Raw genomic sequence first — 13,132 nt, 5'->3', positions numbered from 1 at the left:
CTTACACTTCCAATAAGAAATGATCTTTCTTTCCTTGGTTCTTAAATAGCTCTTTGTACTTGTCTTAATGTTTTTATATATTCTATTTTGCACTGCAGTTCTGCATATTTATCATCATATTGTCAGTTTGTATATTTATTATTTCCCCTATAGGATTGTAAAGCTCTATGAGAATAATAACTATGCCTTAATTGAACTTTTATCTCTTTAATCACCTAATTTAATAAGTACTTAATAAAAGGCCAATGAATGGATGGAAAATTTTTAAACTATAAGTAATGCAAATTTATAACAGTGCTTTATGAGGCTTTACAAAGTGTTTTTCTCACACCAATCAATAAATTCTATATGCATTTTTTTCATGAAAACAAGGCTCCCTCCTGGCCCCTTAGGCAGAACTGGGACACTTTACTCCCTTGGAGTTTCCACCTCAACTTATACTCAGTTTTTTTTTCTTCTTCTGTGAAAGTCAAGTCCAACTCAGGAATTTCCCCAGGCTGAATCAAGTAAATAATGAGTGATTGATTAAGAGAGGTTTTTCCACCTAATAGAGCCAGTAATTTTGATGAATCGTTTTATTTAATCTTTTAAAAGTTTCACTTGGTGAAAATATGCTTTAGGCAATCCATGGGCCAATTCCAGGAGGGCTGACATATCAAAGACAATCTGAAGTAGCATCTTCATTTTAAATAGCACTCTGCTTGTAGAATCAATGTGCCCTCAACTAATGAATTTATTTTACCTGTGACATTTCCAGGTCATACTTTACACCAGTTACCGGCAGCTTTCTGACATACATTAGCCAGATAATAATGAGCTCTATTACAGGTTAAAAAAAAAAAATCTTGGGAATCCAACACTAATAAACCAGGTCTCTCTGGCAAAGGCAAACATAAACTAATTATTAACAATAATATGATAAAACCAGGAATTCCCAAAAGTGACTTACAAACCCTGATTCCCTTTTTTTTTAAAATGTGTGTACCTCAGGTAAAAGTTTCCTCACTCAAGTATATATGAGTCTGAGCACTGAGATAGCAAAGTGGATAGAACATCAGTCCTGACGTCAGGAGGGCCTGCGTTCAAATTCAGCCTCAGACACTTACTAGCTGTGTGACCCTGGTCAAGTCACTTAACCCAACTGCCTTCCAAAAAAGTATATATTAGATGCCTGTGAGGTAGAAAGGGTACCACTGACAGTCATAAGATGATAGATCAAATATGTTAACATATATATAGAGAGAGAGAGCAATTATTATTTTTATCATTATAGACCTATGAAAGACTTAGGGATTCTTAGCCTTTCCTGTGCCATGAATCCCTTTGGCAATCCGAAGCCTAGGGACTTCTCAGAATGTTTCTAAATGAGTGAAACAGATACATAGGGTTATAAAGGAAACCAATTACATTTAAACAAAGATGTATTTCCCCCCCAAGTTCACAGATCCCCTAAAATTTACCCATCCATCCCTTGAGGGGTCCATGGATCCTAGATTAAGAGTCCTTGAGCTAATGCAACTGCCTCATTTCCTAGGTACTGGAAGTCTAGAGAGGTTTCAGTGACTTGCCCAAGGTCACATAGGTAGTAAGTAGTAGAGTCAGAATTTGCATCCAGGTCCTCTGCTAATTCCAGAAGCCACACTTTTCCACTGTAATATGCTACTTCTCCAAAGGTACCAGATGTGAAGGAAGGGAAAAAAAGGATTCGAGTTAGGGGATTCTACTAAACCTGGGTTTAGTGGCAGAGTCTGGCATGCAGATTTCTAATCTTTTTCAACCCCAAATGCCCCTTAACTTTTAAGAAACTTGACAGTACCTCCTATCAGTATGAAAGGGGGGAAAACATTCTAGAGTTCTCCAATGTATATGCATATAATATAATCTTTAGTTAATTTCAATAGGCTAATAGAGTTAATCTCCAAACATTTCCATATCCCCTACTTGAGCTTTTTGAACCCCTAGGTTTGAGAATACTCCAAGGTTAAAAGTCCCTGCTCCAGCAGGTCCTATCAATGGACCAATTAACACACACTAAGTGTTTAGAAGACCTTCTGAGTAAGTCCTTCCAGTGAAATAGCCTGGCTTCTGGTCATGTGATCTTAAGCAAGTAACTTAACCCACCTCAGGCAAATCTCAGACTATAAACAGCAGATTTATGTTGGCAGAGGCAGTTTCCTTCTTTGGAGGTTTTATTCACCAATGAAATCTTAGGATGGGGCCCCTCCCCCCTACAGTACACATAAATTAAAAGCAAAAGCCATCTACATGTAGAGAACTGTGCTGGGCAGGAGACATAGTTTATATATGACAGGTTATCTACAATCTAGAAAGGGGATAAGACACAAAGAATTGTAATGTTAATATGATGGATTTATTTGAGCGTTGTAAAATAAAGTGTCCCTTGAGATCTGAGAGGGAAGGTCTTTGGAAGGGAAGGGTATGGAATTCAGGTAAGGCATCTTAGGAGGTGGCATCTGAGATAAACTTTAAAGAATGGGGGGAAAATTCAATAGTCCAAGAAGGGAGGGACAACATTCTGTGCACGAGCAAATATGAAGATGCAGAGGTGGGAAACTCAGGTGTGTTTTGGGAGGCAGAGAATAATACATCCTGAATATAACAGCGAATAAAGGAGAGTAAGAAGAGAAATAGCAGCAGTGTCAGATTTTGGAGGGTCTTCAACGCCAGGTAATAGTGTTGGAACTTTATTTGGGAAGCAGTAGGGAATCACTTGAGATTGCTTAGGATTATCGAATTAGAACAAGAAGAGACCTTAGAAGTCAAGTCAAACCCACCCATTTTACAGATGAAGAAACTGAGACTCCAATTAAGAGACTTGCAGAAAGCGACACTGCCAGTATTTCATGTGATTTCAATCTACATCTTATTGAGTCCAGGACCGTGGCTCTAGCCATTATACAACACTGTCTTGTTTCGTTTTGTTTTTTGGTTTGTTGTTTTTTTTTTTTTAGTAGAGGAATTGCATGATTCTAAATAAAAATTTTCTGCTAAGTACTGTAAATAATGGACTTGGGGGAATGGAGGAGAGGGAGGGAAAGAGAAGGATTGACAAAGTGGAGATGGGGAAGTCTGTTAGCCTTGGATTGCAACGATTCCGAAAGCTGGTATTGAAGACCTAGATTAGGGTAGTGGGATAAAGAGGAGAGATCAGAGGCAGGTGCTAATGAGAAAGGGTCTGTATAGGACCTGGTAACTAAGTGAACATGAGAGAGAGAGAAGAGCCAAAGAGTACTAACTCTAAGCTTATTAACATGGGAGTCCAGGTGACTGGTGGAACCCCAGATAGAAATAGTGATGGTAGAAGGAAACACAGACTTGGGCAGAATGATAGTAAGCTTGGTTTGGGTCACCTTGAGTTGGAAATAGGGAACGGAACCAAGGTTAGACTGGCCTCTGAGGACCAGCCTAGCCACACTGCCAACAGGCTCATCACCAAAAAATTAGCCATCACATGGTGATTTGTTTCCCCCTGGCCACGACAATTTCTAAAAGCCATCTATTTCAGGACAGAGGGTCCTGACCTTGGGAAGGGGAGGGGAATACCCACACTGATAACATTATGGATTAATGAACTATTAAGGCAAGAGGAAGGACTAGGAAAGAAAGAGAAAAGAAAAGCATAGAGACAGTGTGGCACAAAGTCTGACTTTGGAGTTTGAGGACCTCAGTTCAAATTCTAGGCGCTGCTGTTTATTCCCTTTGTAAGTTTGTACATGACACTTCAACTCTCTGGCCATCAGTTCCTCATCAGGTTGGACTAACCCCTGGGACCCTAACTAAGTTCCCTGATCATTTGTCTAAAGTTGCAGAGCAATCTTGCCAATTTCATTTATTTTAATTTTCTTCAATGAATAAAAATCTATTTTATCTCCATCCTCTCCCTCATTGAAAGATGAAAAACAATAAAAGAAAAACAATAAAAAAAACAATAAAAGAAAAACAAAATTCTTGTTAATAAGTATGCAATAGTCAAAAAACAAATTCCCACACTGGCCATGGCAAAAATACAAGTGTCATTCAGCCTTGAGAGTCAAGTACCTCTCTGATTGGTCTCTAAGTGGATCAGAGTTCTTAAGTTTAACCCATCAATTTCACTTTAAAATCTATTAGTTCACACACACCCCCACAGTAAGTGTCAAAAGATTGAATTTGCATAGGAAAGAGCCACCAAAACCAACCAGAATTCACCTTTGTAAACACTGCAACTCAGCTGAGTGCAGTCAGTTTTTTCCTCTGGCACAAAGATTCTGAATCTCACTTTGTAGACCAGGAAACTTAGTTTGCAAACTTCTTTTGTATCTGTAATCATTTCAAAGAAAAAGGGCCTTTGTTAGGGAGTGTCTTTGAAGAAAGGGAAGACTTTGTATCTACGTCTTTTTATTAAGGATTTTAATCCAGCTGTGCTCCTCAGAGTGGAATTGGCTCTGGCCCACTGGAAAGCAAAGGAGTCTGGCTACTGGCCGAGGTCAAAAGACAGAGAAGAGAGACCTCCCCTGGATCTGCTAGTTTAAAAGGGTAAGTACTGAAAAATCTGGTTTTTTTCTCATTTGCATTTAATCCAGGCTCCCAGTGACAGGTTTGTGTGACTTCTCCATTAAAAAGGAAGCTCTTTGAGGGCACGGGCTGACTACTGTCTCTGACTATATTTGTTTCCCCAGTACTAGGTGGAAAAAAAAGTAGTTTTTTCCTTTCATTTATTTGTTAATATTTTCCACTTTACTCTAAGTTAGAGAGCACGACCTGCATTCATTTTGCCATGTGTATGAATTCATTCTTAAAGGTAAATTATCCATCTGTTGTTCTATTTTCCTGTTTACTATGGAGTTGTGGGCAAGGTACTGGACACCTTGATACCTGTGTTCAAATCCTGTTTTACACACTTAGTAGCTATAGGATCATTTGCAAAGTTCTGCAGCCTTATTTCACTTGTAAAATGGGGATAATACACTGTCCCTCAGGGTTCTTGTGAAGAAAGCATTTAGCTAATGTAGATTCACATGCAGTTCACACAATACAGTATTTACTGAGGATACAGCGTGTCCCAAAAGTCTTAGTGCCATTTTAAGCTAATAAAACTTCAGGTGTAAGGAGACAAGGAGGTATATATAAGGTCTGCCTCCTTATATAGGAGAAGCATAAGGTCCAATCCCCGGTCTCAAGGAGATTACAATTATTTGGGGAGAGAAGACATCGATATAAAAAGATAACTAGCCACAAAGCAGAGCATATGATGTGTGCCTACTAAATGCTATCTGTTCTTAGAAGAATAACAAAAATGAACATTTTACATGAACTTTTGATTTGCTCAGGTACTAAATATAGCCTGGAATAACTCAGAAAGCCTCCAAAGATGAAATAGGAAAGGATGCAGATTTGGGGTAGCAATCACACCCTTTTCCGAGGTGCTCTGAGGTTTACCAACTGGTTTTCCTCACCACAACTGTGATGTGGGTAGTGCAAGAATTATTCATGATAGTTTATACGAGGTTCAGAAAGGTTAGAGACACCCAGGTAATAACTTGTTATAAGGTATAATGTAATGTTCCAATCCAACTCTTACGACTCCCAAATCCAGCATGCTTTTTTAAAAAAAATTGTTCATCTTTATTTGTATTTTTTAAATTAATGTATTTATTTTTAGTTTTCAACATTCATTTTTATAAGATTTTGAGTTCTAAATTTTCCCCCTCCCTCATTTCCCTCTCCCCAAGACAGCATGCAATTTGACATACATGATCATATTAAACGTATTTCCACATTAGTTATGTTTTGAAAGAAGAATCAGAATAAAAGGAAAAAAACATGAGAAATAAAAATAGAAAAAAATAGTGTGCTTCAATCTGCGTTCAGACTCCATAGTTCTTTCCATTATGAGTCTTTTGGAATTGTCTTAGATTGTTGCATTCCAGCATCCTTTCTGCCCTGATGGTTAAGATGTGAAGATGAGAATGATCCTTGTAGGCAGCCCATTAGTAATGCAAAAGAGGGAAAAGAATGAGCTTTTCTCAAGGAATAACGAGATCAACAGTGATTTCAACTAAATTAGAGGGATCAGGGAATGCTAGATCAGGACGTTTGGGTGCTATCTTATAGGTTATGGAGAAACTGATGACAGCTTTTGACCTTAAAGGTTTACTAATGAAAATAATGTTTTCCAAAAGATTTGTCTCAGTGATAAAAGTAGGGGGAGGGTGTTAGGAATGGAGACCAGATCAGAGGTTAATCAAAAGTCCAAGTTTGACTTTACCTTAAATGAACAGTTATGGTGATAACAAATTGAATATAGGAGATGATGAGGGAATAAGGATGGTAGTGAGGGACCAGGAGAATAGTGAGCCACAGACAAAGGAAATAGGGACTTCTGGAAGGAGAGACTTTGTGGCATAAGGTGACTTTGGCTTTGGGACATCAAAGTACATGTATTTTAGAACTCAAGACATTAATGATCATCCAGCTCAATTACCCCTTACAGCTGTGGAAACTGAAGCCATTTTAAGTCTGAGGTGATCAAGACAAGTTCAATAGACAATTAAAGAATCACAGAAGCAAAGACGCTGGGATTTCATCTAATCTATTTCCCTCATTTTACCTCTAAGAGAGTGGTTCAGGCAACTTGATGGAAGTCATTGGACTTTAATGGGATTTACCTATTGTGGAAGGCTTTAGCCAATTGAAGAAAAACTTTCCCTCTTAACCCGCCTCATCCTGCCTTAAGCCCCTAATGACACCTCCTCATTCCCCACTTTTCTTCTACGACTCATGAAATCCAGAGGAATCCAGACTTCCTGATTTGAACCCTATGTACTCAATGGCCATAGTAGAGTGAAGGGAAAAGTGAGTCAGTGGGAAAGGAAAGATAGCCTCCCACACATGTCTTCTCTTCACTTTTTTTTAAATCTGAAAAATGACACCAGAACCAAGGATAAACTGAGTTTCAAGGAGAGAGTGGACCCTGTGATTTTTGTTGGGGTTTTTTAATATCACTAGGGGTCACTTGGTCTCAAGAGGGAGAGCTCCCACAGGTTCAACAATTGCCTTCTATTCATTTGACTTTCAGATGTATATTTCCAGTCCTCTTGAACATCTTCAATTGGATATCCCCATAGACATCTCAAACTCAGCTCACAAGAAACAGAACTCATTCTCTCCCCACTTTACCCCTCTCTTTTCCCTCTTCTTAGCTTCTTTATTTCTAGGACACCACACTCTTTTCAGTCATCCACATTTACAACCTAGGCATCATCCTCAACTCTTTGGCACACAATAGGTGCTCAATAAATACTTATTCATTCCTTCCTCACCCTTCATATCTAATCAGTTGTCTACCATTATGAATTCTACCTCCATAATCCATCTCATTCTCCATCTCCTCACCATTTATGCAGCCACCATACATATTTAGGTTCTTATCACCTCTCCCCTTGACTACTGTAATAGCCTACTAGTTGGTTGGTCTTCCAGCCTCTCTCCTTTCCAATCCATCCTCCATACAACTGCCAAATTGTTATTTCTAAAGTACAGCTCTGACCTCATCATTCATTCCCCTGCTCCAGGAGCTTCAGGGGTTCCCTTGAGAATGAAACAAAAACTCTTCTGTCTGACTTTTAAAGCTTTCCATAATCCTGTTCCAGCAGGTTTACTGAATGTTAATCTTTCATTAACTCCAAATTCCAGACAAACTGACCTGTTTTCTGTTCTCCATCCATGACATTCTATCTCCATATTCTCTGCTGTTGTGCCTGGAATACACTCCTTCCTCACCTCCATCTTGGAGACTCTCAAGCTTCCTTTAAAGCTGTTCTTAAGCCCTATCTCTTAAGATATCATGATTTCTCTCTAGTTTCTAGAAATTTCCTCCCAGAAAATAACTGTGAATATTTTGTATTTAATATTTTATATCCATGGTTATTTCCAGCTCCTTTATGATTTAAGATCCCCCAAGGGCCGAGAGTATTTCATTTTTGTCTTTATTTCTTCAGTTTCTTAAACTGTGCTCAGAGCATGTTGTTCTTCAGTTGTTTCCGCGATTTTCTTTTTGTGTGCGTGTGATCCCAACTGGAGTTTTCTTTGGCAAAGATACTGAAACACTTTGCCTTTCCTTCTCCAGCTCATTTTACAGATGAGGGAACTGGAGCAAACAGGGTTAAGTGATTTGCCCAGGATCACACTCTATGCACTATGGCACCACCAGGGACTAGCTTGGAGCATAGTAGGCTCTTAATGAATGCTTATGTTAAAAGAAATTTGGATTCAGGTCTCACCCTAGCCAATGAGGCAAACTCAGGAAAAGAAAGATAAAAAGGATTTTATTTAGATCACCAAGGCCACTTTGCTTTTTTATAGAGTAAACAACTTCCACAGAAGGGCAAAAAGTATGTTGATTGTGTATAATCATGAGGAGATTAATGCTGCTTCAGCTCCTCCCTCTTTACAGCATCATAGGGACTAGTCCTCATGTCCAAGGGTGTTTCCGGACCACCATCTCCTGCAGGCTGACTGTGCATATGTACCCATTAAGTCTAAACTAGGTTTTTAAAATGGAGTCACTCAGACTGACTGCACAAGTAGTTGGCTTTGCACATTTGGGCAATGTATGACTGAAATAGCATTTATTAAGCTTTTACTATGTGAAAAGGTAAGTGGCCCAGTGGTTAGGGTGCTGGGCCTAAAGGCAGGAAGACTCATCTTCCAGAGTTCAAGTCAGATCTCAGACACTGTATGGCCTTGGGCCAGTCACTTAACCCCAGTTGTACTCCCCTGCCCCCCAAAAGGCACTGTGTTAAAGGCTGAGGATGCAAATAAAAAGTAAGAAAGCCCCTACTCTCAGAAAGTTTACATTCTAATTTGACAATTTATTATACGTAGGGAGTGATGGTCAGAGAGGAGTGTTTTTTGTTTGGGAAGACACTTGAAAATGAGTAGAGCCCTACTGGGGTTTATTGATATGTAGTTTCCACTATCATGACAATCCTGATTTGATTATTATAAGGCCCTGAAAAGGGAGAGAGAGGGGAAAATACGCATATATAGCAAGACAGATGGCAAAGTTACCCCTTCCACTCACCACCCAGTTGTTTGTTGATAGAATAAAAGAATGTATAGAGGTTATATTCAATTCCACTTAGAACCTGTCAATCAACTAGCATTTACTAAGGGTCACAGGTCCTCTGCTAAGTAAGCACTGGAGTACAGAGAAAGGCAAAAAAAATCAGCAGCTGCTCTCAAGGGGCCCACAGATCTAAGGGGAGGACAAGAGGCAAACAACTACGTATGTGCAAGCTACATATATATGTAACATATAGAGAGCATATATATGTATAAATATGATATATAATTACATGTCACATAGAAATATAATATAGTATAACTAATATAATATAGAAAATAAATAGAAAATAATAAACAGAGGAAAGGCACTAGAATTAAGCAGAATGGGGAAAGGCTTCCTTCCAGGAGACAGTAAGATTTGGGCAGGAATTTGAACAAAGCCAGGGAAGCCAGGAGGTAGAGATGAGGAGGGAAACACTCCAGGTGTGAGGGGGTGAAAATGCGCAGCACTGGGAATACAGCAAGAAGGACAGTTGTCACTGGATTGCAGAGTACATGGGTGGCTAGTGACATAGACTAGAAAGCCAGGAAGGGTGGGCTATGTAGGGATTTAAGTGCCAAACTGGATTTTATATTGATCTTTGTAATAGGCAGCTACTATGGACACATCAAAAAGGCAGTTAGAGGTGAGAGTGGAAATCAGCAGACAGGTTAGAGCTGAGTAAGGAGGTCTGTGAAGCATCAGCACAGAGATGATCACTGGTATCATGGAAGTTAATGTGAAAGTAAAATAGTTTAGAGAAAAGAGGACCCAGGACAGAGCCTTAGGACGTCTGTTTTTAGGCATGACCTCAGTGAAAATCCAAAGATCTAAAGTAGGACTGTCGGTAGGATGAAAGAAAACCAGGAGAGCATTGTCAGGAAAACCTAGAGAGAAGAATCTGTCAAAAACAGAGTTCCATTTCCTACCTGAGGCATGAACCTTCCTATCAGCTTACAAAGAATCATTCATAAGATCAGTACATTCATTTAACATATTCATTCACTGCCTTTACTAACAACAAAGAAGCATTTCTGTTCCTAAGAAGGGCTTGCCCAGGGTCATCCCAGCTAGTATGTATGTAAGGCTGAATTTGAACTCAGGACTTCTTGCTTCCAGGCCGAGTACTCTCTCCAATGCACCACTTAGCTGCTGCCTCTTGTAGCTGCAGGGGATTAAAATTGTACCTAAACATATTACCACATTTCTTTCTCCAATTCAGACCAGGAAAGAGCCATTGATTTTCCTACTTGGCATCTTCTATCAGAATAAATAAATTGGGGAGGGGGGTTGGGATGGAGGGATATTTTTGGTAGTGATTCATAAATAGATCATGAGATAATATGGTACAAGTGGAGAAAGTGGTGGCTCTGAAGTCAAAAGCCTTTAGTTCAAATCTTAGGCTTAGCATCTATGCAACCTTGGGAATTCAGTGAATCTCCTTGAACCTCAGTTCCTTCATTTATAAATTGAGGGGATTGGTCTTGATGGCCTAAGAGGTCTTTTTTAACTCTAGACTTGTAAGACATCTCTGGCTGTCCTTTCCAAGAAAACATGGCAGGAAGAAAGGGATGTCATTTACCTAAGTATAGAAGGAGGAGAAAGAAACTCTTATACAATTTCAAAGGTACTTGTACACAGAGTAGGGTGTCAGCACAGCAATGCCAATCTGTCATATATCATATAGAGGGAAGGATTTTCATTACAAAAGGATGAAAAGATAGGTCCCATGTAGCTACATCACAAAAAGTACCATTGTATTCAAAGAAGGAAAATGAGCCTCCCTGTTAAACCTTTGTTGGGCCAGGCTTGCTATCCATCCTTAGGGTGTGATTTAATTTTTTTCAGAAAGTCTTGCTCAGGTCCTGGTTTTTCTATGGGTGCAGCTATGACTAAGCAGAGATTAAGTAAATGCTTTCTGCCTGTCTATTTGTACCCCTCCCTCCCAACCTTAACCCTAACATCTTATATCAGATAACCTACATTTATGAAGGAGCCACTCCACTCACTCCACTGGTTGTGGTGACAAGGGTTGACATGAGGGAGAGCTTCCCCTAGAAGAATTGGGAGGTATTAGAATGGTTGCATCTCCTTGAGGATTTTATGAAGGTTATGAGGACAAGACACAGATAGACCTACTAACCTCCAATCTCACATATCCAGTTGCTCTTCCAACATCTTGAATTAGATGACCAGTAAACATCTTAACTGAGTATGTCATCTTTTCCCCGCAAATCCTCCCCTCCTATTTTCCTTGTTACATCATCCTCCCAGTCCCTCTGGGTCACAATCTAGGAGTCATTCCAGACTCCTCATTATCTCTTACCTCCTATATCCAAGTTGTTGTCAAGGCAACACCCTGGCCACAGCTCTCAAATATGTCCCTTCTCTCCTCTGACTCTGCCACCACTCTGGTGCCAGCCCTCTTCACCTCATGGCTGAACTATTGCACCAGCCTGTTGCTGGTACTGCCTGCCTCAAGTCTCTCCCTACTCCAAATCTATTCTCTATTCAGCCACTAAAGTGACTTTCCTCAAGAGAAAATTCGTGTCACACACATACCTATTCAATAAAGTCCAGTGGCTCCCTATAGTCTCCAGGATCAAATACAAAATACTCTTTAGCATTCAAAGTTCTTTATAACCCAGTCTCCTACTACTCTTTCACTCAGTGACACTAACCTTCTGGCTGTTCCACAAACAACATACTCTATCTCTTGACCCCAGGCATTCTCTCTGGCTGTCCTCCATGCCAGGAACACTCTCCTACTTCCCCCAGGCTTCAATTCCAGTGCCTTTCCCTCTGTTCATTATTTCCTACTTATCCTGTATATAGGTTGATAATATATATATATATATTCATATTCCCCAATAGATTATAAACTCCTTGAGGGCAGGGATTATCTTTTGCCTCCTTTTGTATCCCCAGAACTCATCATATCAGTTGTACCTGCCTATATATTAATATACCTGCCACATATTAGGTATTTAATAAATGTTTACTGATGGATTGGTTAGCTGCCTTGCAGACTTCTCAGAAACACTGGTGCCTCTCTCCACTTTAGAACTAGTATGTAGAGATTAAATCAGTGTTTGAAGACAAAAAGCATGAAATGTAATGCATGTAAAGCTATATGGACTATAGGTTAGGTTGTGGTTTTATTGTGTTTTAAGGGGTGGGAAATCTTATCCTATTTCCTGGCACATAGTAGGTGTTTATATGCTGACTGAAACGATTATTGATTATAGTTCACACACAGCATTGCACACAACCTCTCAACCACCCTGTGAGAAGAAACAGTACAAATTATCATTTTATAAAAAAGAAAACTGGCTTCCAAGGGCATCATAAAATGATCTGAGCTATGTTGAGCTAAGAGGTGAGAACCAGAGCAGGTACTCTTGACTCCAAGATCAGGGCTCTATCTATAAAATACCATAACTATAGATTTCATGGAAGGCCTGAAATAACAATTTAAGACCACCAGGAAGGGGGTAGAAGTGAGACCTGTGTCCCAAAATATTTCCCCCAATGTAGCTAGTATCTGAAATTCTTCTTCTAAGGGAAAGAAAAGTTTTATTCTCCCACTAGAAAAAAAACCTAAAATGTCAATATACTTGAAGGAATTCATTGACTTAAATTCTCACTAAGGAGAAAGTGACCGATAATTGAATTCCTTTTATTGTTCACATTTTATGGGGAGAAAGAAAAGAAAGAAAGAGGGCATTGGACAGCAATAATGGGTCAGTGAAGGAGTAAAGTTTGGGGGAGGAGAAGGTGCAGAAATGGAAGGTTGTGACAGCAAATACTCTTTACCTACGTGAGTTTTGTCCAGAGTCCACTCAAGTATTGCCTAGGCGTAACTAGATGATGCCTTCTTATTTGATCCCTTTCATTCACAAGACTCTATGACAGTTTAAATTTAAGGTCTTCAGATAAGGCCCTTGTGACCAGTTCTCATTAAGCAAGGGTGGCAGTTTTGCCCCAGGAGGGAAATTTAGAGCGTGCCAAAAGAAATGATCA

At 39.5% G+C, this 13,132-nt stretch overlaps 1 protein-coding gene and 1 long non-coding RNA gene across 5 annotated transcripts in view; one reads left to right on the top strand and one right to left on the bottom strand.

The window, feature by feature from the left end:
* Positions 1 to 11,366, bottom strand: part of LOC140501861 (uncharacterized) — a 28,018-nt gene extending 16,652 nt beyond the window's left edge. The window contains exons 1-2 of the long non-coding RNA XR_011966395.1: positions 11,253 to 11,366; positions 11,093 to 11,163 (exon numbers count right to left, since the gene is read on the bottom strand). This is a non-coding gene — a long non-coding RNA (uncharacterized lncRNA). The remainder of the gene's footprint in view (positions 1 to 11,092; positions 11,164 to 11,252) is intronic.
* The window catches only part of SLC28A3 (solute carrier family 28 member 3), a 142,362-nt gene that overhangs the window by 11,631 nt on the left and 117,599 nt on the right, over positions 1 to 13,132 (top strand). The window contains exon 3 of one of the 4 annotated variants that reach the window (XM_072605855.1): positions 4,433 to 4,536. The exons of 2 other annotated variants lie outside the window; for them this stretch is intronic. The gene's annotated coding sequence lies outside the window, so the exon portion shown is untranslated. Of the gene's footprint in view, positions 1 to 4,406; positions 4,537 to 13,132 lie in introns of all 4 variants that reach the window. One more of the 4 variants, XM_072605845.1, reaches the window with a different exon arrangement.

The sequence above is a fragment of the Notamacropus eugenii genome, chromosome 1 (assembly GCF_028372415.1).
Source record: "Notamacropus eugenii isolate mMacEug1 chromosome 1, mMacEug1.pri_v2, whole genome shotgun sequence".
In the NCBI taxonomy this organism is placed as follows: domain Eukaryota; kingdom Metazoa; phylum Chordata; class Mammalia; order Diprotodontia; family Macropodidae; genus Notamacropus; species Notamacropus eugenii.
This window is presented reverse-complemented; position numbering and strand designations above follow the sequence as displayed.